This window comes from Microtus oregoni, unplaced genomic scaffold (assembly GCF_018167655.1).
Source record: "Microtus oregoni isolate MIOR12 unplaced genomic scaffold, Mior012 000016F_ref0000370, whole genome shotgun sequence".
In the NCBI taxonomy this organism is placed as follows: Eukaryota; Metazoa; Chordata; class Mammalia; order Rodentia; family Cricetidae; genus Microtus; species Microtus oregoni.
In genome coordinates, this window is record NW_024543075.1 from 35,806,441 (window position 1) to 35,830,026 (window position 23,586).

Sequence of the window (23,586 nt, forward strand, 5' to 3'; positions counted from 1 at the left end):
TGTTCTAAGCTATGAGCCCAAGCAGTTTGTTTATTACTTAACCAATGAAATCAACAGATTGATATATGACACTCCCACATCACAGATGATTACAGAGAGAACAAACTGTCTTTTCCTAGAGTCGAGTGGCCTTCACCACATGTACCATTGTGCTCATCCCTTCTTTGTTACCCTCTGGCTAAACAAGCAGAGCTTTCTGCTTTTATGTTTTGTCTTTAGAGTCTTCCTTTTTAGACCTATGTTATGTAATACAGTTGTGACTTTGTGTTTTGTTTTATACAGGAAGTCTACATCAGATGTGTTGATGATTAGGCTTTCAGTTTGAAAGGAACCTTTGGAATAATAAAGCATGTCCTCCCTCATCAGCATAAGCAACAGGGGAGCACATGTAAACTCTGGAGATGGTCTTTTAAAAGTTTCGTCAAGCCAGGTGGTGGTGGTGCATGCCTTTAATCCCAGCACTTGGGAGGCAGAGGCAGGCGGAAAAACAAACAAACAAAGTTTCACCAAAAGAATTTTGTCTATAATGTTTTTTGTTTGTTTGTTTTTGTTTTTATTTTTCAAGGTAGGGTTTTGCTGTAGTTTTAGAGCCTGCCTTGGAACTAGCTCTTGTAGACCAGGCTGACCCCGAACTCACAGAGATCCACCTGCCTCTGCCTCCTGAGTGCTGGGATTAAAGGCGTGTGCCACCACTGCCTGGCTTGAGAAGTGTGTTTTCTTTTTTCATTTTTATGCACTGTTTTTTCTTGTGGAATCTCTATTATCCCCAGGGCTTCCACTAGTTACCTTATGTCAGCAATATATCTGCAGTTACCTTAAGAAATCGGGCTACATTGGAGGGGAGTTGAGAGGGGGTGGGAGGAAGAACTGTGGTTGGAATGTAAAAGAAAAATAAAATAAGAAAGAATTTGGGTTAGAGTCACATGGCCTGTTTTAGACTGTGTGGTCCTAGACAAGTTCCTTACTCTCTCTGTGCCTTGGTTTCCTCATCTGTAAAATGAGGCAACAATAGTACCTATCTTATAAAAGTGTGGTGAAGATAAATGATTTTATTTTGGGGAGATGATCTGGCAGGCTGCTGGATGACCCACAGGTGCCTTCGAACTTCCCATGTGCAATACTTAGCTGTACGCTCTAAAGCTAATAGTTTCCCTCATGTAGTCACCAAGCTCTTTTCATGATATCAGTCATCCCCCATTTCTCTCTTCCTATCGGCATCACACTTAAAAAGCCTTTCCAGTCTCACTTTCTAAATGTGTCCTTAGTTGGGCTCTCTCCTTATTGACTTGCTGCCTCCAACCCCACTAAAGCCTTGGCCTGTTCTAGCTGAACATCCAAGCTTTTATGGCTCAGATGTCCCTCAAGTTCTGAGGCTCCTTTAAACAAGCTTTGCAAAACACAGAACTTAAAATACTTATTTCTTTTCTTTTTTAAAATTGAGGAATATCACGTAGTTCATAAATGCAAATCTCAGAGTAGTGGAGCTCAGCGTGTGTGAAGTTCCATGTAGTTACCATTCAGATCATGAGACAGAGCATTTGCAGCCCTAACTGGTCCCCTCCCACCTTCTCAGAAAGCACATACATTCCCATCCCTAATTACTCTCCTGTTTCTACTTGTTTTGCCCTTTCTGATCCTCTGTAAATGAACCACAGAATCTCTTTATGGATTCTTTTTTCAGGATAACTCTGTCCTTTTCTATGACTTTCAAATGCTTTGCCATTTGACTTTCACTTCACGTCATCTGTGCATATGTACCCTGGCCTTTCAGACATGCCGGAATCATGTGTTGTATCAATATTGTTGACATTTCTCTCCCATTTCTTTTGCTTTTGATATTCTTTTGTTGACTTCCTTAACCTCTCACATCCACGCATCAGCTCCAGGCAGACTGGAGCCCTTCTCTGCACTCTGGAAGCAGGGTTGGTTGTGTGGACACATCCTTTTCTTTCATTTCTTGCTTTCTCAGATAGTGGGTGATTCACGCCTCAAAGATGGGACAGCTCTTCTATAGTTAGTTAGTTGAATTAAAAACAAAAAAGATTTATTTATTTTTTATGTGTATGAATGTTTAGCTGCATGTATGTATGTGGATCATATGTGTGCCTGGTACCTGAGGAGACTAGAGGAAGGCACTGGATTCCTGGAGCTGGAGTTACAGATGGTTATGAGCTGTCAAGTGGGTTCTGGGAAAAGAACTCAGGTGCTTTGTAAGATCTCTTAACTGCTGATCCATCTCCCTATCCACTAGTTGGTTGAATTTTACATAAGTAGTTCATTCTTTCTAGAAAAATTAGGAGATTAAGACAAAAACCAAAAACCCCAAAATAAAAAACCTCAACTCTCCTACTATGTAAATATACAGAAATAATAGTTTACACACTCACCAAAAATAAATATGTATTCACAAAATGCCAATTGTTTACCTACTTTATTTCATCTTCTTATTCATATTTAGAAACTCCCAGTTGTCCCTCAACATACACATGCTGTAGATGTAGATACCGTAATGGCCAGGGATGTAGGCCAGTGGTTGAGTGCTGGTCTAGACAAACTGACATCCTTATGCCCATGGACTTTAATGCCATTCCAAGTATTTGGGGAGTGAGTTACATTTCTAGAAAGAAAGTGAACAGATTTTTAAAAATGGATATTTTTAGAGACTGTGATGCGACATTTTTAGCCAAATTGTTCTCCAGAAAGTCTTTGACTCTCGGTGTGCCCGTCTGCTAGAGAGTGCTTATTTCTGGCTGTCTAACTGAAGGGGATGCAAATGATAAATATTTGTAAGTCAGATCATATCAAGGGTACTGTATTGTTTTTTTGATGTTTTTATTATTACTGTAATAGAATAATAATAATAAGTTTAATGGCTTATAGTTTAATTTCTATAGTATTCCTTTATTTATGTGTTCATGTTTTCTTTCTAATTTAATTTTAATTTGTGTTTTGTGTGTGTGCCCACAAAGTGTGTGTGCCACATGTGTCTTCAGAGGCCACAAGAGGATGTCAGAAACTGGAACTGGCAATATACTTGATGTAATGAAAAATAATTTACATCCAGTTGATACTTACTACATCACATTAATCAATAGCTGCATGTTTTACAAACGGTGGCTCTGACAGTCCTGAACAAGAAGGGTTTTCTGTTTAAGCTAAAGTAACTTTTATGACTGTGGATCATCATTCCTTTCTGGGCAGAGTTTTATAATTCCTATAATGTGTTTGGGACAACTATCTCAAAGTAACCTATAGTTTCCTGGCAGTTCCTTACTCTCTCCCAATAGGAACTGTAGCCCTTTCTGCTACTATGTATTCTACTTCCCCCATAGTGATAGAGACTGCCCAGGCGTCCTCTGTCAACACTGCCCTCCTTCATGGATCCGGAATTTGATTCCTGTTTTCCACTGTAATTTCCAAAAGCATTATAGTTCCCACAACCACTATAGTTACCTCCACCTAAATTTCTCCCTTCCTTGTAACCCTCATCTTCTCCTCCACTACCATATCCATTACCTTGGTTTCCATATCCTGGCTCGTCACCGTCAACCTCTGCTATAAGCAGTACCACCACCATAGTCTCCTCTACTACTATGACAGGACAGCCACCATGGCTTCCTCTACTACCAGTACTACCACTATAGCTGCTGCACTATCCCCAAATCCTTTATATCCACCATCAGTACCTCATTACCAAATAATCCATAAGTGTACTCATTTCTCAAAATGTTCTCTTAAACTATTACCTGTAGTTTCAAAGCTGAGACCACCAATAAAGAGCTTCTTCAACTCCTATGGTTCTTTTGGGTCATGGCTCTTCTCCCCCAGCTGCGGTGACTTTGACAGGAGTCAGGCTGGGAGCTACTAACTCCAGATTTAACTTAATTTAGAGATCAGGCTTTCTTCCAATTTGGAACCAAGAGTAAAAGTGGAAAATCATATTTCTTAATATCAAAGCCCCTTCACCTCTGTCTCTTTCTATTCCTGACTCTCTGTCTCTTTCCCTCTTCCCACTTCTGAGACAAGGTCTCTTATGTAGTCCTACCTGTCCTAGAACTCACTACATATACCAAGCCAAACTTGAACCTACAGCTAACCTCAAGCATACTATAATTATAATAATTTATACTAAGCTAAGATCAAATTTCTTTTAATTTACTTTTATATTTTTCTTAGTTATTTTTAAATAGAATTTATTTGCTTTTAGTTCATGTGCATTGGTATTTTTCCCACATGTATATCTATGTGAAGGTGTCAGAGCCCCTAGAACTGGAGTTACAGACAGTTGTGAGCTGCCTCATGGGTGCTGGGAATTGAACCACAGTCCTCTGGAAGATCAGCCAATGCTCTTAACCTTTGAGCCATCTCTCCATCCACTGCTCTCTTTTTATTAAATAATTATATTTTATGTATATGGGTGCTTTGCCTGCAAGTATGTGTGTGTACTCCTTGAATTCCTGGTGCATATGTAGACCAGAAGAAGGCATTAGATCCCTTGAAACTTAGGTTATAGATGGTTACAAGCTGTCATATGGTGTCGGGAATTCAACCCTGATCCTCTGGAAAACAGGTCAGTGTTCTTAACTATTGAACCATCTCTCCAGCCCCCAAAGTTCTTTTTATTTGATTTTTTCATTATAGTTTATTTGTTTATGTAGGAAGTGCAGTACAGAGGTGCACCTTGGTGCTTATGTGGCAGTCAGAGGACAGCTTGAGGGAATAGCTTTTTCTTCTACTCTGTGGGTCCTGGGAATTGAATTCAGATGGTCAGACTTGGTGATAGATATCTTTACCTGGTAGGCCATCTTAATGACCCTCAACGACATTTTATTTGCTCTAGGAATATGTATATCTAGTTAAATAATTTGAAGTAAAAGTAATTACTCTGCGTTTTATATACAAATGTAACCTATAAGTATACCCTCTGAAGAGGCTGAAGAAGTTTGCATTGGGGCTTTTGTAACATGCATTGTCTGTATAGATATATAGATATATCATAAGAATGTTGTCACAGTAGTTGCCCATGTCTGTCCTTTTTCAAGCATCTCTTAAGTCTTTTATATTCAGACCAAACCCTTCTGTCATTTCCCGACAGTTTTCATCTGTTACATATTTAGTTATAGATTTGAGGCTGCTTCTCCAAAGATGTCTTTTGTCTACAGGGTAGTTCTGGGAGCCACATTCCTTTTCGTCTTTCTCACCTCATGTGTCATTCCTTTAATGTCTCTGTCATTGTAGATTTATCCCGGTAGCGTAATGTAGCTGCAGTGTTTCTGACTCTTTTGTAGCTTCTGCTCATTGATTGTCTGTGAATTTATTGTTTCCACCATAGAAATATATTGTTTATTTCCATAGTCTGCTTCATCTCCTTGAGACTCGATATCAGTCATTCTGTGAATTGGTAGTATTTGTGAAGAAGGCTTTGTGTTTTACATATTAACTTGGTCATTTGTTTCTACAATAAGCATCCTTTTTTCCCCATCTAATTTATTCATTCTTCAATTTTTTTTTTGAGATGGTTTCTCTGTGTAACAGCCCTGGCTATCCTAGAACTTGCTCTGTAGACCAGGCTGGCCTCAAACTCACGAGATCGCCTGCCTCTGCCTCTGCCTCCCGAGTGCTGGGATTAAAGGCGTGCACCATGATCGCCAGGCTCATTCTTCTAATTTTACCATTTAGTCCTCCTTTCATAGTTTAAGGCTATTTTATTTATACTTTATCAAACTCACTATATTTTTTAAAATATTTATTTTTATTTTATATGTATGAGTGTTTTGCTTTTGTGTATGTAAGTGGAATTAATGCCTGATGCTCTCAGAGGCCAGAAGAAAGTGCTGGGACCGGAGTTGTGGATAGTTGTAAGCTGTCACCATATAGGTTCAGGGACATAGGGAATGAAATTTGTGTCCTCAGCCAGAGCAGCAAGTCTCTTGACTGCTAGTTACTGAGCCATCGCTCTGGTCACTCAGGCTGACTGAAAGGGTTAAGGAGTATGGTGATCTTATTTTTGATGATGGTAGGGCTTTTGTTTTTGCTTTTGGAAAGACAAGGTTTTATGTTGCCCAAAGTTGTCCTCAAACTTGCTATAGAGTTTAGACTGGACTTCCATTCCTGGTATTCTTGCTGGTGTTACAGGCGGGAGCCACCATTGCCTAGCTGTAATGATGAGTCTAATTGCAATAAATACTCCTCTCCCTATTTTGGGAAATAATTGTGTAAGGGAAATAAAATCCTGAATTCCATTTTGTTTTTGTTACAGTTAACTGGAAGGGCTGGGAGGTGACTCAACCAGTAAGAATGCTGCTGGACAAGCGTGAGGAGCTGAGTTCAAATACCTAGCACCATGCAAAAAGCAAAGTGTGACTGTGCTAGCCTAGTTATTACCTCAGCATTGTGGGGACAGAAAAAGAAGGGTTTCTGCGTCTTATTATCTGCCAGCTTAGGTCTGGGTTCAGTGAGAGACACATTCTCAAAGGAATAAGGGGGAGAAGGCTAGGGCAGGACACTAATCATCCTCCTCTGGCTTCCACATGCAGACAAGGGTACAACCCCCCATGTACACATATACCACACACATACATAAACGTACAAACAAGTACATACACACAGTCATACATATACAAACAAGTGTGTGTATTTGTGCATGTGCGTACACACACCCCGTTTGCATGAAGGGAAAACCCTCCCCAGAATGATTTCTCCTAGCATGATGCTTGCTTCTGGGTGCCACAATATTTGTTTGACTTTGTCTGCAGAGTGGGCTGACTCAGGCTGCATGCAATCTTCAGGTAGAACAGCATTTGGGAAATTGTTTTAGCTTTAAAAAAGCAAAACACCAAGAACTATGAAGGGCCCACAGAGGCTTGAATGTGAGCCTTAAAATACGTAAAAGGGGTGAGCATTTGGGAGGAGATAGCAGTCTATTAGAACTGTAAGCTCTTAGGCATCCTGCACAGTAAGTGTTTTAAGACCAATTCTGTGTGACAGGGAGACATGGAGGACATAGACCTTGCCTCAGTGCTTACAATAAAGAGCTACAGATGAACACCAAGGTGGATAGATTCATGAGACATGTCGAAGACCTTGTGCTATGTATGCAGTAGAGACAATTCTGAGGGTTATAGAACTGGCTGGGGATAAGAAGGGTGTAAGAAGGCTGCATGGAGCACAAGGGAATTGATCTTGGCCTTTGAAGGTCAATGTTTGGAGAACTGACAACATTTGACTTGGTAGGAGAAAGGAAAAGGTGAAGAATATCCTAAGGCACAAAGTGAGAGCTATTTATAACCAAGCATTTGTTCCTATAGGTAGATCCTGCCTCACTTTTCAACAGTGATGACTTGTGAGTCCCAAGGAGTGGTGCTCTGCCCAGGGCCCATCAGTCTGCTGATATAGGAGATCCAAGCATACTGCCTCGTGCTTGCCTTCTTCCAAGGAGAGACATGGCCTCCATTTACCTTGTGGAGGTCTCTCTCCACCAACCTCGTTAACCAAAATCAGTAATTCCTTGAGTACTGAGGTCATCCATACTGTGCTTAGTTCCCAGCCTCTAGGTCCTTGTACTTTCCAGCCCAGCTTAGGGAGTACCCAGCCCTCCTTTGTCTAGACCTAAGCTTCTAGGTTGGAAATCCATAATGAATGTTAATATGGGCGCCAGCAGTACATTCTGGGCCTTGCTGTCTATGTGTCCTATATGGTTTTGTCTCTGTTCCTCTGTTGGCCGTGATCTCCTGCCCATGAAATCGTCTCCTGTATGTGAGGTGGTACTTTAATATTAGATATAGTAAGAATCAAGGCTGGAAATACAGATATGGGTTCTAATTTTGGAGGGAATTGATTTCGTTCTCAAGGAGAACCATTAGTATTTTTTGTTTGGGGTGCTTTATATATTTTTAATATTTAATACAATTTTTATTGAAGCATTATATTGTTTTCAGTTTCTATTACTATATAATAATCATGTATAAACATAATTTAGTATTTTTTATTTTGTTAATGCTGCTATTTTGTGGAAGAGGGTATTTGGTCCCAAAGAGGGAGGAAAAAAAATCATGCCTCATAGAGATGGAAGGAGCTGGAGAGAAAGCTGAGCAGTTAAGGGCACTTGCTCTTCCAGAGAACTCAGCTTTTGTTCCTAGCACCCATGTCGGACAGTTCACAACCAGCTCCAGGGGATTGGTTGCAGGCACCCCTCCCTCTTTGTGGCATACATACATACACATATACACACACATACATACATAATAAATCTTTAAAATAAGATGGAGAAACTTGCCCAAAAATAGACTACTAGTCTTCAAATGGAGAAATTTCTGAGATGCTTGATTTCGTGTGTCTTCTTTCCAAAGTCAGTCTGTCTGAGAAGGCAGTTGAACCCACAACGTTTCTTTGTCTGGTCACTCTTCCCTCTTTATGAGAAGGAGACATGACTGTTCCTTATCTTGTGCCACCGTTTGCCTGGGCTGTAAAAGCCTTCAGATTAATAAGCAAAAGCACAATCAGAAATGATCAGAAAACTGAGTGACTAGGTGAAATCCCTTTTCTTTCTCCCTGCATTTCCCTCTCTCTTTTCTAACTTCCTTTCTGTTTTTGAGACAAGAACAAACATCCCTGTCTGACCTGGACCTCAGAGATCTGCCTGTCTCTGCCTAAGATTAAAGATGTGTACCAACACACATGGTTTATAATTCATGCTTTCAACAAAATTTTGAGTTTTCAGCTTGTAGATAATAAACAATAGATTTGATGGTCATCATTGTGTGATTTTGGTATAACTTTGAATGAGTACAAAGACAGATACTGGTATAACAATTTTATATTATTACTGTCTATTATTTAGATAAGCAGACTTTCTTATTGCTTGTACCTTCCTATAAAAGATAATGAACTTCAGATAAAAAAAACCTTTTATGCTTAGTAGTACCAAGTTATAATGTCATTGTTTTTTTTAACCAGTTGCATAAAGGAGGAGAAAATCCAACCCAGAAGAAATAATAAAGTACTGTATATTTTTAACATCACAGCTTATGTTTGGAGGAGAATTTAAAACCTTGGGCACATATATACTATATATTATCTTTCTAAATTATGCATTGCAGAGAAGTTTTTTTGGTTGGTCAATAAAATATTTTGAAGCATAAAGATTAGGGTACAATCCGAAGAGGGTGTAACAAAAACTAAAAACTTAAGTAAAAAGGGAATGATAAATTTTCTATGTTTTTATTTATTTTTCTCTTATGAGCATTTGGTTTCATATATGTTTGTGCACCATGTGCATGTCTGGTGCCCATAAAGGCCAAACCCTGGCACTGAACCTGCAGATAGATGGTCGTGAGCTTCCATGTGAGTACTGAATCCTAGTTCTCTGTGGGAGCAACAAATGCTCTTAACTGTGGAGCCATCTTTCCAGCCTCCAAATTTGTTTTTTAGATGGATGATGTGGTATTCAGATTCCATTGGACCATTTGGATTCACTTAAAAGAGTAATGCTGTGGTTTAATTCAAATGGTAAATATTTATAAATGCAGTATCCTATTCTAGTCTTTAATTAAAAAATGTATTTTATGTGAGGTGGGGGTGGGGAGGGTACATTTGCTACAGCTCACGCCTAGAGGCAAGAGGTCAACTTTGTGAAGTTGATTCTCTCCTTCCACGTTTATATAAGTTCTGGGGATTGAACTCAGGTCAGCAGGTTTGCACAACAGCACAATAAACATCTTAGATACTGAGCCATATTACTGCCTCTCTTCTCTTCCTGCCTCCCTCCCTCCCCCCTCCCTCCCTCCCTCCCTCCCTCCTTCCTTCCTTCCTTCCTTCCTTCCTCTTCCTACTTTTGCTCTTGTTGCTGGGGATTGAACCTAGGGTCTTACATGTACTAAGAATACACTTTACCATTGAACAATGAATTAGATCCCCATCCCAGAATTCTAGCATCTGTAATATACCAGAAAGTACATTTCTACTACTGTTTATGATGCAGAAGTTTAAATACTAACATATGCGTGTATATATATTATATTCATATATAAATGTATATCTGTACACACATATATATTTATGGAGGATGATGTAGTTTTTAAAATCTTTTAGGACACATGATAAACATTTACAGTGGAGTGTGATATAGGTGCTTAACCAGAAGAAAGCAAAAGCATCCCCAGTATCTGTGACAGTTATCAGAGGAGATGCTGTGGGAAATGAATTTTGAGGGGTGATTTTAGTCATCTAAGCAAAATAAGGATGGAAAAGAATTCCTGGGAGAGGGAACCATATCTTAAAAGGTCAAAAAAGGTCACAACACTTGGGGGTAATGGCATGACAGGACCCTTGCATGGCTTGTAAAAAGGCTGGTCGTCTGTGGAGGGAGCACTTGCCAAGAAATGGGTGTGAGAAAGTGTTTGCAGTCCATTGAGGGTCTTTCCTTCCCAGTGGCTGTTTTCCATATTAATATTCCTTTGGGCATTATTAAAAATACAGAGATTCTTGTTTATTCTCAGCTAGGGGAAGAAAATGAGGCTGGTGAGTGAGTCTGTTTATTTGTAGAGTTATGGCTGAGTTGAGCTGGGTGCTGTAGGGCAAAGGAACGCTCTGGTGACATGGTTGTCATTAAGAAGAGCAGCTACAATTTTGAAATCAAAATTTGGTACCCCTGTGCCAGTAAAGGACCTTTTTTATATTATTTGTAACTGGAGGTTTCTCTCCTGCCCACCAGTTCTCTAATAACGACTCTGAGGCTTAATATTAATTACAGATTGTTTGGCCTATGGCACAGACTTATTACTGGCTAGCTCTTAAATTTAAATTAACCCATTTCTATTTGTTTAATTTTACCATGAGACTTGTGGCTTGTTACCTCACATCTTGCTTTCCTGGCGGCTGCTGGAGTCTCTCAGACTCTGCCTTCTTTTTTCCCTTTATCTTTGCTTGAATTTCCCGCCTGGCTCTATTCTGCCTGGCTATTGGCCAAATCAGCTTCTTTATTAACCAATGGTAATAAAGCATTCACAGCATACAGAGAGACATCCCATATCAATTATTATTATCACTATTATTAAATGTTACGTGTATGAGTATTTTGCCTGCATGTATATTTGTGTACCATGCTCCACAGTGCCTGTGGAGGCCAGAAGAGGATGTTAGCTCTTAGAACTGGAGCTAGAGACAGTTGTTAGCTGCCATGTGGGTGCTGGGAATGAATCTGGCTCCTCTAGAAGAGCAATCAGTGCTCTTAACCACTAAGCCATCTATCTAGCCCCCAGTAAAGGGCTTTTTTGTCTCAATTTTCAAATTTATTTATATGAGAAGCCTTAACAGAATTATAAAACTTGAATCAAACTCAACAAAATACATTTATAAAACCACCTTGATTGTAAACTGTCCACTTCATAAGTTCTTTGAGGTCCCAGAACAGGCAGAATGTGTAGTTGATCACTCTCCTGGCTTGTCGGTGACACTCAGTTCCCTTGTTGTGATGGAGAGGAGTTCTATGAGGAAGGTGGGTATGGATGACACTTTGTTCTGTGCACTTGAACCTGAACAGTGTTTGCTTAGAGCAGATTGAACCAAACCCAGGAGGAAACCTCCACAGAGCTGATTCAAACAGGTGGATGGGTGCTTTTTCCACACTTCACTCTTCCGGGATGACACATCAGCCTTGCCCTTGGGGAACCCCAAGCCACTTAATAATTCATTGTTCCAGCTTGCAAGAGGGAAGTGGGGAATTTATATCACAAAGTAGATGCCCTGGGTCTTTGTGGAGAGGATTACAAAAGGAGCTGAGGCCAGCCATAGGAAATATGACCAGCATGGCAAGAACATTGTACCACTTTGATTTGTTGTAGGTAATGTGTTGGGAGGCTTTTTCACTCTCCAACACTATTTTCAAAAAAGTCTCAAAGAAAAGTAAATTTGGCTTAGAGGAAGGGACAGGAGAGAGATTATGCTGTTAAGTAAATATTGAGTCAGCACAGATCCCTACTGTGGCATATTCTATCTTTTTTTTTTTTTCCAAGAAGCAGTCTATGTATCCAAGGCTGATCTTGAATTTCTGATCCTTCTGTTCCACTTCCCTACTGTTGGGATTCTAGGCATGTTCCACAACATTTGGTTTGTGCAGTGCTAGGCATAAAATTTAGGGCTTTGGGAATCCTGTTATCTAGGCAAATATTCGAAGTACTTAGCAGTAGTCCCAGCTTAACCTACCTTCCTTCCTTCCCTCCCTTCCTTCCTTCTTTCCTTCCTTCCTTCCTTTTCTTTCTTTTTTTTTCTTGGTTTTGTACTTTTATTAATCTAATGAAGTGTCTTAGAGAGCTGAAGAAACTTGCCTAAGGGTCTGGAATTAGACCTTTGGCTCATTTGATTCCCAAGCCCTTCCACCTTTTCTGTCTCCTGCTGCTGAAATTGTGTGCAATAGATTTGGGAACTCATGCTGTTCAGTTGTTTTAGTTACCTCTAAATGACTGTGCCCCAAATACCTTCATAGCTTAGGAGACCAAAGGTTTCTTTTTTTTTAAATTTATTTATTTATTAAAGATTTCTGTCTCTTCCCCGCCACCGCCTTCCATTTCCCTCCTCCTCCCCCAATTAAGTCCCCCCCCCCCCCCCCCCCCCCTCAGCCCAAGGTTTCTTTTACCTCACAGTTTCAGAGATCTTCAAATTTGGCTTTAAGTTGTGGTAGTAGTCTTATTGCTTTCCTTTCTCCTCTCCTTTCCCCTCCTCTCCCCTTTCGTTCATTTGGTTTTTAGAGACAGGGTTTTTCTGTGTAACAGCCCTACCTGTCCTGGAACTTGCTCTGTAGACTAGACTGGCCTCATACTCACAGAAATCAGGCTGCTTCTGCCTCTGCCTTCCAAGGGCTGGGATTAAAGGCATGTGCCACTACCGCTCGGCATTTGCTTGTTTCTTATTTGGGAACTAAATAAGTTTTCTAGTATTTAAATTTTTCTAAAAATAAGCAAATTATGACCATGAGCCTGTTATTGCTGCTTCATATAAAAGGAGACTTTTGAAGACCAAAATAACAATAAAATAAATAATGGAAGACTGCAGCTTTTGGATCCTCTTTCCTCATGGAGGGGTCTGTCTCTCTGTGCTGTGCGAAGTGTTCCTTTCAATTTAATAAGTTTTGGATTAGTTCTATGACATAACAACAATAAAATAAATCTAGTCTGAGAGCCAGTTACATTTTAAGTTTTAATTCCATGAAACAAAAATGCCTCTGATCTGCAGGCCCCTTGCCCAAACAGATAGTTGTTGAAATGCTGGAGGCTATTGTTTGTGGGAGATAACAAGCCATTTGTTTTCACTCCCCAAACAAGTTTGTTTGACCTGGCTGCACCAGGTGTGTGGGCAGGAAGTTCACAGGCAGGAAATACATTAGAATGTGCACTTGCCCCTTATTGGACTAATGGAAAGTTTTTAAGCTGCAGCAAAACTTGATTTGGGGTCATTTTTCAGGGGAAAGAAATGGAGTTGACCAGGGCCCACCCACCTGGCCAGTATTAAAGCTTGCATCCAGGCAGTGGTGGTGCACACCTTTAAACCTAGGCAGAGGCGGATGGATCTCTGTGAGTTCAAGGCCAGCCTGGTCTACAAGAGCTAGTACCAGAAAAGGCCCCAAAGCTACAGAGAAACCCTGTCTCAAAACAACCAGAATAAAAATAAAGCTTGCTTCAAATTTGGCTTTAAGTTGTGGTAGTGGTCTTCTTCTCCACCTGTAGGGTTCACACTGGTGGTGCTATCTCAGAAACCCAAACAAACAGAACAAACTAAATAACAAGCTAGGTGTGGTCGCTCACGCCTGGAATACCCAGCATTTAGAAGGCTGAAGCAGGACAATTTTGAGTTTGAGGCTAGTTTGGGCTATATGGTGAGACCTTGTTTCAAAATACAAACCACAAAAATACTGGAGAAAAAAAAAAACACTAAAGCCAAAAGTAGAACAATAGGATAGATACTCATCCATCACAAAATTAGGCAAAATCATTTGAGTTAATTAAAATTGTGGTGCATATTTATTTATATATTTTCAATTTGAGACTTCTTTTTAGATTTATATCACGTATAGGAGTATTTTGCCTTCATGGATGTGTGTGCACCTATTCCTGCCTGGTGCCTGCCCATGGATCATAAAAGATCCCTTATAACTTGGAATTACAAATAGTTGTTAGCCACCTCATGGTTGGTGACCCTAACCTATTTTCTATATATTTGTTTTTATGTTATTATTATTTTAAAAGATTTATTTACTTGTATTTTATGTGTATGAGTATTTTGCTTGCATTTATGTGAGTATACCATGTACATGCAGTACCCATGGAGGCCATAAGAGAAGACGTTGTATTCCTTGCAGCTAGAGTTTATAATGATCGTAAGTAGCCACGTGGGTACTAGGAACTGAGCCTGAGTCCTCTGTAAGAGCATTGAGTGCTGTTAACTATCAAGTTCTCAATTCTCCAGCCCTCAAACAGGGCCTAGTTCTGTGCAGTGGTTTCTTCACAGTGGGTTGATCTTGGTGTTTTGCTCCTTTTGGTCCTTGCTTAGGTCCCTTGAGTTGCCTTCCAGTTTCACTCATGGTACTCTGCAAATGGGTCTTCCTTGTGTCCCAGGCTCCCCTATCACACTCATGGAATCCTGTCCATTAGGCAACAAGTTTTTTCCAGCTTCTCCTTCTTTTCTTTACTGGGAATGTAACCTTTGACCTTTATTTCTAAACTACTTTTCAGTTGAGACCTTGGGCCTTGTTTCCATGTTTGTTGCTTCTAAGTATTGTTTGTGTCTTAGCCAGAAGAATGTTTTTTGTTTCTTTGTTACTCTAAAATTTTTAATTGCATATTATTTTTATCAGTTCTTTTCTCTTGGTTAGAACTTCTTATGCTCTCTTTAATAATTCTTCTCCCCAAACCTGCTAAATTTTCTTTTATGCTCTCTCTTGGTAGCACTTCATTCATAGATCTGGATCCCAAGTTTTAAGCCTCTGTCACCTTTAAAAACCCGCGACTTCTTTGGCTCAGCATGCCCTCAGGTTAGCATCCCTTTTATCTTTTCTAGTTATCCAGCTGCTGGCCTGTGCAGTGTCTTCTTTCCCACTTCCTCTTTTCTCTGCTTACCCTCCTCTCCTAGTCTGTCCGTCTTCTCTCTGTCAGAGGTCACAGAAGAAATATTTAGTTAGTCTCTGCCAAACATTCTTGCTATGCTGTTTTCCTTAAACTGATTTGCAGATAAATTGTTTTGCTTTTTTGTCTCCATGCTCTAGTGCACATATTTTTCCCATAACAGAGGTATTGTGGTCAGTTGGGGGGAATGATAGACCATGTTTGAAAAATTAGATTCTGATCTCTGCTGTGCTACTAATTTGTGGTTTGATCTTATGCAGGGCACTTTCTGTGTTTCAATTTCCTTTTGTCAAAGGTGTCCTTATTTCATGATTAAGAAGTTGAGACTTTATGGGTGTGAAGTGGAAACGCAGAGAATAAGCCTGGACACCAAGGAGCAAACATAGACAGAGAACCATTGCTGCGAGCACAGCTCTTCCTTAGTAGAACCCAAAGGGAATTCAGATGACCCATATAAAGATAAAGCTAGTCTAGGTAGTCATCTTGGAAAAGTAGAAAGTGTAATAAAATGATGGACATTCCCTGACTTGGTTCACTTCTAGAGAGAACTTCTTTGGCCACCACTGGTTTGCCCTGGGGCCTATATTTGTTTGCCATCACCTGGGGATGTGGGAAGCTTGTCCTTCTGTGTATCCAGAGTTCCTCTTCCCACCTTCCGCCTCCTTCACAGACTCAACCTGGATCTTCACCTGGCTTTGATTTCCCTATCATGTGGAGATTATCTCTTGAAAGTTGGAGTTTCAGGAAACCTTAAATTTTGATAACAAGTTCAATAGTTCTTTCTTTCTTTTTTCTCTTTTCGTCTTTCTTTTTTTCAGAGACAGGGTTTCTCTGTGTAATAGTAGTCCTGGCTGTTCTGGAACTCACTCTGTAGACCAGGCTGTCCTCGAACTCAGAGTTCTGCCTGCCTCTGCCTCCCCAGTGCTGGGATTAAAGGCCTACGCCAAAGTCCAGTCTTTCTTTCTTTCCTTCTGAGCTGTACATAGCTGTGTTCCAAATCTTGGGCTTCGGAGGAGGCAGGATTTGGTTCTAGCAAAGAAAGGGAGAGTATTTGGGGATCCTATTACCAAGAGCTATGAAATAAGAGTAGACTAAAGAGAGATGAGAGGTGTCCCTGAAGAACACCAAGGGGTCTTTAAAGAGGTGAATGGGTTAGCTTCTAGCACAAACCTCAGCTTTCATTCCCCACATACTTGATACCAGAGCTGCTGACAGAAGGAGAATCCTGCCTTTTCTTCTTTTTGTTAGTTTCTGAAATGACTTGAGATTTAGTCAGGTCTTGCTTCATTTAGACCCCTTTTCCTTTCCCTTTAAAGATTTGCTTCAGTATCTTTCACTGAAGAATGAGTTGAACCCTCTGAAGTGTTTTGCTATCCAGTGGTTCTTTATAAGTTGTAAATGGCATAGCAGACACCTGTCTGTTCAGTCAGTGATGAGGCTGAGGCACCATACTCAACTATTGCTACTGTCATCAGTCAGAGGCTCTTACACTGCTGAAACCTGCTAGAGAAAGCCAGAGAGCTTGGTAGAATAGTTCTAGAGAAAAGACCACTTACTGAACTCTGTGTACTCTCCAGGACTCTGTGTACTCTCCAGGACTCTGTGTACTCTCCAGGACTCTGTGTACTCTCCAGGACTCTGTGTACTCTCCAGGACTCTGTGTACTCTCCAGGACTCTGTGTACTCTCCAGGACTCTGTGTACTCTCAAGGACTCTATACTCTCCAGGACTCTGTGTACTCTCCAGGACTCTGTGTACTCTCCAGGACTCTGTGTACTCTCCAGGACTCTGTACTCTCCAGGACTCTGTGTACTCTCCAGGACTCTGTGTACTCTCCAGGACTCTGTGTACTCTCCAGGACTCTGTGTACTCTCAAGGACTCTATACTCTCCAGGACTCTGTGTACTCTCCAGGACTCTGTGTACTCTCAAGGACTCTCTATACTCTCAAGGACTCTGTATACTTTCAAGCAGGTCCTCTCTGCTATTCCACATTCTTTATTTTCTCCTTTTCCCTTAGAAGTCACCACAATGCTCATTGCACTATATTTGCTTTCATATTCTATAAGCCCTGATTTCATCCTGACCCTACCTCACTAATGAGGGTGCCTTCTGGTATACCGGAACTGTCAGGGATAGGTGACACTGATCTTTTTCTTCAGGGACTAGGAAGTGAATGCTAATATGGGTTCTAAAGATGTTTTCACGTGAAGACTAACAACATCTGGGTGAAATAAAGCCTCTGATCTCTGCAGGTACCTATACTGATGTGCACATACCCACACACAGGAACATATTTAACAATAAAAAATTAGATGGTAGCTGGTTGTAGTGGCACACGCCTTTAATCCCCACATTTGGGAGGCAGAGGCAGGTGATCTCTGTGAATTTGAGGGCAGTTAGGTCCGCAGAGTGAGTTCCAGGACAGGCCAGGGTTGTCAAAAAATGTCTTTTTGTGAAGTATTAATGCATTAGTATTGCCCTAGAGAATACCCTTGAAAATCCCTGCCAGTTTCCATGGTAGGTAGACTTTTATGTTCATCCACCTGCTAAATCCCAAATAACCACACAGAGACCTGTTGATTATAAATGCTCAGCTGATAGCTTAGGTTGTTATTAATTAGCTCTTGCAACTTAAATTAGCCCATATTTCTTATCTACGCTGTACCACATGACAGTACCATGTTTTCAGCACGGTGTGTTCATCTCCTGGCTACTCTGCTCTCCTTCCTGTTCTCTCAGTTTAGCTTTCTTGCCTAATCTCTTCCTGCCTAGCTATTGGCCAGTTGGTTCTGGTTGTTCAGAGAGGAAGAAAAGAACTTCCAAAGGATTCTGAGAGCAAGATAAGGAAAGCTTAACCTTTCCTCTGAGCCAGAGTCTCTAGGCTAGAGGTGATGGAGTTAGCCATGTTTAATTTTCCCTAAGCTCTTCCTTCTTTCCCTGTGTGTCTCATCCGGACAAGCTTTAGCTGAAAACTCTTTGAAAATTGTGATCTGGCTATGGTAGGATCATGCTTTTCAGACTTGCTTAGTGGAAAGAATGGATTTATCCCCTCCTATTTTGACTAGAAGATAATCAGTGCTTAAATGCAAAGCTCTCAGTCTGAAGCTGATGCATTATCTACACAGTGTACATGCTGGTCACACAGGCAAACTGAAGATGACCTGGTGCACCATCTTCTTTGGAGTGAAAATTCAGAAAAAGAAAACTGCTTTTGAATAAGATTCTAAACTATACTGGGCTTCAAGTGACCAAAACTTCCTGTTAGGATGAGAAAGTTTGTCCCGATGTTCCCGCCTGAGGATTGGCCTGTGTCCTATCTGCTGTTCCAGAGAAGCACAACATGGCTGATTTTATCTCTCTTCGTTCTTCTTTCTGTGGGACTCGGGATATTCTTTTTTAATTCTTCTGTAGCTTTGTCTCTGAGGAAAAGGAGCATGTATTTAGGGCTAGGGTTGTGAGTAAAATCTGTGGCTAAAGGCCAGAGTGAAACTTATGCATCTATTCAGTCACAAGTCCTTCAATCAAAAGGTTCCATTTGTAACAGGTTAGAGACTGCAGTTGCAGTTGAACCAGCTGCAGTTTTTTGTGCAGATTTTTGTGCAGTTTTGTTGTGCAGATTTAAGGTGAGGATGGGTGAAATCCCAGAGCCCAGGAGGCAAACATGTATCAACCAGAGAGATGACATCAGCTAGTTTGCTGGTGCTGTAGAAAGGGGAGATTCCAGGTGCTTAGCCATCTTCTGGCATGTAGGTTGTCTGGAGCCACTCCTAGTTCTGCCAGCCAGCAAGGCCTCCGTCTGGAAAAGGCTTTGTCTGATTCTTGCCTCCTGTTATCTCCATGGGACCTGGAATGAAGATTCTGGTGGTGAGTACAAACCTTTGAGGACTGAACGGACTAGTGTGACCTTGTGTGCTTTCTGTGATGGTGCTGAGACCTGCCTAACCTTGTGATATGAGTATTTTCTATGAAGTACGAAGGGGAGTGTTGTCTGGAATCTGTATTAAGAATTGCCTTTCTCAGAAAAGGAGAACAGTCTTAGATTTGATTCATTTTTCTTTATTAAATTCTCTCTGTGTGGTGGGGAGAGCTGGGCATCTATATGTACATTTGTGCGTGGAGGCCAGAAGTTGGCAATTGGTGTCTTACTCCCCCTAATTTTTTGAGATAAGGTCTCTCATCAACCGCAGAGCATACTGATTTGGCTAGATCATCCAGTGAGCTCCCAGGATCCTCTGTCTCTGCCTCCCAGCTCCAGGATCACAGACATGTGCTGCTGTGCCCTACTTTTTACATGTGTGCTGGGGATTGGAACTTGGGTGCTCTGGCTGAAGTAGCAAGTACTTTTTCAATTAAGCCATGTCCCTAGTCCTGATTTAAATCATTTATACACTAATATTATTCAATGGCTTGATATAGATATTCAACACAGAAGAGAAAAGCATGGCTAATGACTTCTGTGTCGTGCTCCTGCCCCATGCTTTTCTTTCAACAGAGCCTCTTAGGGCCATACTTTGGGTGTAGTTGGGAAAGGAATGACTGCAGGATGATCTCTCTGGTCAGCTTTGCTGTATGCAGACTTCTAGGTCTGTACTGGGGATTCTTGGGATGCCTACAGCTAGCAGTAGGACTGTAAAGAAGCATTACAACCTCGGAGGCAACAAAGTGGCCAGAAGAGCCAGCAAAGCCTAACTGTTTACCAGCTTTGTTTTCCTGTAGATGTTGGGATCTCCCTCTGGTTCCATCTGTTTCCTTTGGTTCAAGGAACCAGAGTATGGCCACTGTACACTCAAAAGGCACTGGGGAGAAGTGCAGGTGTATTCTGTCTGGGTGTCTTTTTTCTCTTTTTTTGGTCTTTCAGATCTGAGAGCCATCATAGTCTCTGAGGTACCAAAGTGCTTGTTCTAAGCCCAGTGTTAACACTTCTGGACCTGGGAAACTGTGGATAAGCTCTTGGTTTCCTTTTTATTCAGGCCCATCTTGGAAGCCATTTGCATTCCTTTCTGCCTGCCTCTGCCTTGGGACTGTGTGAGTACAGTTGCTTCCTACTTGTGTGTTGTGGAATGTTAAAAACAGATCTGTGGAGACTACTGCAGATGTTGAAGGTGGTATGGCCTTTTCTTGTAATGCTAGAGCTTGGAACTATCTTCATGGGGGTATAGTATTGATTCTTCTTTTGGGGAGAAGGTATCATTAAGTAGCTCAGATTGTATTCAAACTTGTGATCTTCCTGCATTAACTTCCTGAGTTCTGGGGTTAGAGTAGTGTGCCATCATACCAGGGCTCGGTTTTAATTCTTTCTAAAGTATTCCCAACTTGGTTGCTTTTCTTCTTGTCATTCTGAAAGGGGTAGGCTGGAGAGCAAAGGCAATGCTCAATTTCCTGTGATCTTTTGGACTTAAGATTGGTACTGCAGATGCATTTTAAGAGGGAGGAGAGGTAGGTGTGAGGCTGTTGTCTCACCAGTTGGTGTCACTCTGAAGTTTTTGTAAGTATCCCCTTCCCTTGGAGGCAGGTGCCATCTTTACTTGGCTTCAAAATCTTTGGAGAGCAGTGGCATTTGCTCCTTTAAAGTAGGAAGGGACTAAGAAGACATTAAAAGCATGAATAACTGGAGGGGTGAGCCTGAATGTGGAGAGTGGAGATGAGCTTTTCTAAGGAAGGTGGTGGTGGCACATGCCTTTAATCCCAGCACCCAGGAGGCAGAGTCAGGCGGATCTCTGTGAGCTCAAGGCCAGCCTGGTGTACAGAGTGAGTTCCAGGACAGATTTCAAAGATACGCAAAGAAACTTTGTCTTATATTAAAAAAAAAAATCTGGAGGGAGTGGTGGATGCTGGTTGTGGAGAGTGGGAAAGTGGGGATATGTCCCAGAGAGAACTGAGGCCAGAAACAGTGGGGACATGAGTTTGGGAATGCTCGCTTATGCCTACACTGCTGAGCGCCTTGGGTACGATGGCCAGGAGTGCATCCCCTGGGAATAGAGTGGATCTCTTGCCTGTACCCACAATATACCTGTATGGTTCTGACTTGTAAGGGACATCTTGGCAGAGTGTCATGGAGCAGAGCTATTAGGTTTGAGAGTAGACTGGTCAGCCTGAGCCTGGCTCCCAGCTTTTTGTTTGCCTTAATGATGAGAACCTTTGTGGTAGTTGTCAGTCCTTGCTGACTTGGCCCATGATGGTTTCTTGCCTTTGTAAGGTGCATATTCCTTCTCCCACATGTCCTACATCTTTGGGATTTAAAAAGCAAGGGATACACCTAGATGTGGTGGTGCCTGCCTATAAGGCAGCACTTAATGGTGATCAGGCAGGAGAATTGTGAGTCCAAGGCTATCTGGTCAAAATATCATCAAGTTCTAGACCAGAATGACCATAAGAAGACCTTAAAAAAATAATACAGACTAGAGAAATGGCTGAGTGGTTAAGAACACTTGCTGAGGACTTAGGTTTATTACTAGCACCCACATGGTGGTTCACAACCACCTGTAGCTCCAGTTCCAGGAGACCTGATGGCCTCTTCTGATCTCTGCCAGCTCCAAGCACACATATGTTGCACATACATACATGTAAGCAAAACATACATGAATAAAATGAATACATTAACAGCTTTTTATAAGATGCGGGTGGTTAGTGGTGTGTCTCAGTTAGTAGAACGCTTGCCTCACATGTATGGAGTTCTAGTTTGGATCCCCAGTACTGCTTAAACCAAGTGTAGTTGTATATGCCTGTAATCTCAGTACTGTGAAAGTGGAAGCAGGAGGATCAGTAGATCAAGGTCATCCTCAGCTTTATAGTGTGTTTGAGGTCATCTTGAGCTACATGAAACTTTATAATAAGGGGCTTAATTTGAAACAGACCTTGAGGAAGAGGGTTAATTTGAAACAGAACTAGCTCAGGGGCCTTCATCTGAAATGTGTATTGGAAGACTCCTACTAGTCTTGGCTCTTCTTCCTGTTTCTTTCTTTCCTTTATCTTCCTAACATGGTCAGGCATTGTGAGCATCTGTCGCTATCAAGTAGGTCCATCAGGATGTTAAGAATGAAGTTAAGGGCTGGAAAGATGGCTCAGAGGTTAAGAGCACTAGCTATTCTTTCAGAGGTCATGAGTTCAATTCCCAGCAACCACATGGTGGCTCCCAGGTACCTATAATGAGATCTGGTGGCCTCTTCCGGCATACAGGCAGGCAGAACACTGCATACGTAATAAATAAATAAATAAATAAATAAATAAATCTTTTTTTAATATTTATTTATTATGTGTACAATGTTCTGTCTGTGTCTATGCCTGCAGGCCAGAAGAGGGCACCAGACCTCATTACAGATGGTTGTGAGCCACCATGTGGTTGTTGGGAATTGAACTCAGGACCTTTGGAAGAGCAGGCAATGCTCTTAACCACTGAGCCATCTCTCCAGCCCTAAATAAATAAATCTTAAAAAAAACGAATGAAGTTAAGTATAACTGTCTGCATATTGCTTGGAGTGCTTGGACTCATCCATCTGTAGATCAGTCAAGTCAAGCCTGGTATGGGGCCTTTCCTCCCAAGAGTAGGTGAAAGCGGTGAGGAAAGGGTAAGAAAATACTTCAAGTGATAGCATTGAGTCCATGTTCCCTCCTCCCTCCTGTGCTTCTATCATCATTGTTGATGGTCAAGTGTGGAAAGAAAAAAGCAAGACCTTGCTGTGCAGTCTTCAAGCAGTAAAGCGTTTGCTGTCTTTCTTAGCTTAGCCAGCAATGTAATGCAGATATTATATAAAGCTTGAATTTTGACAAGAGGGAATGTATTATCCACCCAGAGAGACAATAGTTGTTAAACTAAGAATGTAGAATGTCCAAGCTGTTAATTACAAATATCTTTGCAGTTGAGGAACAAGAAAGTTGTGTCTTAAAACCATAGGAAAGTTTTCTTGAGAGAGGCAAAGCTTGCTTTTTCCTGGTCTCTGAAAGTTGGGTTTACTTTATAAGCAAAAGAAGGGTGGAATGTGTTTTTTCTGCATTTGAAGAACAGCAAGTACATAGAGAGAACATAGTATCTATCCAAGTGTCACTGTGAGGAGCTGCATTGAAGCAATATGTCTAATAGGGCAGAGCCAAGAATTCCCCCCTATGAATTTGGCATTGTTGTACAAGAGATGAGAAGTGAGGCAGTGAAAGGGGGAATATTTGGAGATCTTGCTTAGATTACTTTTTAAATTGTGTATATGGGTATGTGTGCACATGTGTGGGTTTCTATGGAGGCCAGAAGAGGCCATTGGATCCCCTGGAGCTGGAGTTAGAGGTGACTGTGAGCTACCCGATGTAAGTATCCTTAGCTACCAAGCCATCTCCAGGCCCTAGACATGTTTCTGGAAGAAGAAAGTAGGGCCGTTCTGGAAAGGGCAGGCTCTGTTAGTAAAGGGACTTGCTAAAAGTGATGTGAGAGCTGCAGCAGTAGCAAAGAGGGGGTGAATCCTGGCATGTTCTGCAGTCGAGGAAAT

General features: G+C 41.3%; 1 protein-coding gene across 3 annotated transcripts in view; it reads left to right on the forward strand.

The window, feature by feature from the left end:
- Dennd2b (DENN domain containing 2B) overlaps nt 1-23,586 on the forward strand; it is a 192,526-nt gene that overhangs the window by 46,538 nt on the left and 122,402 nt on the right. The window lies entirely within an intron of this gene.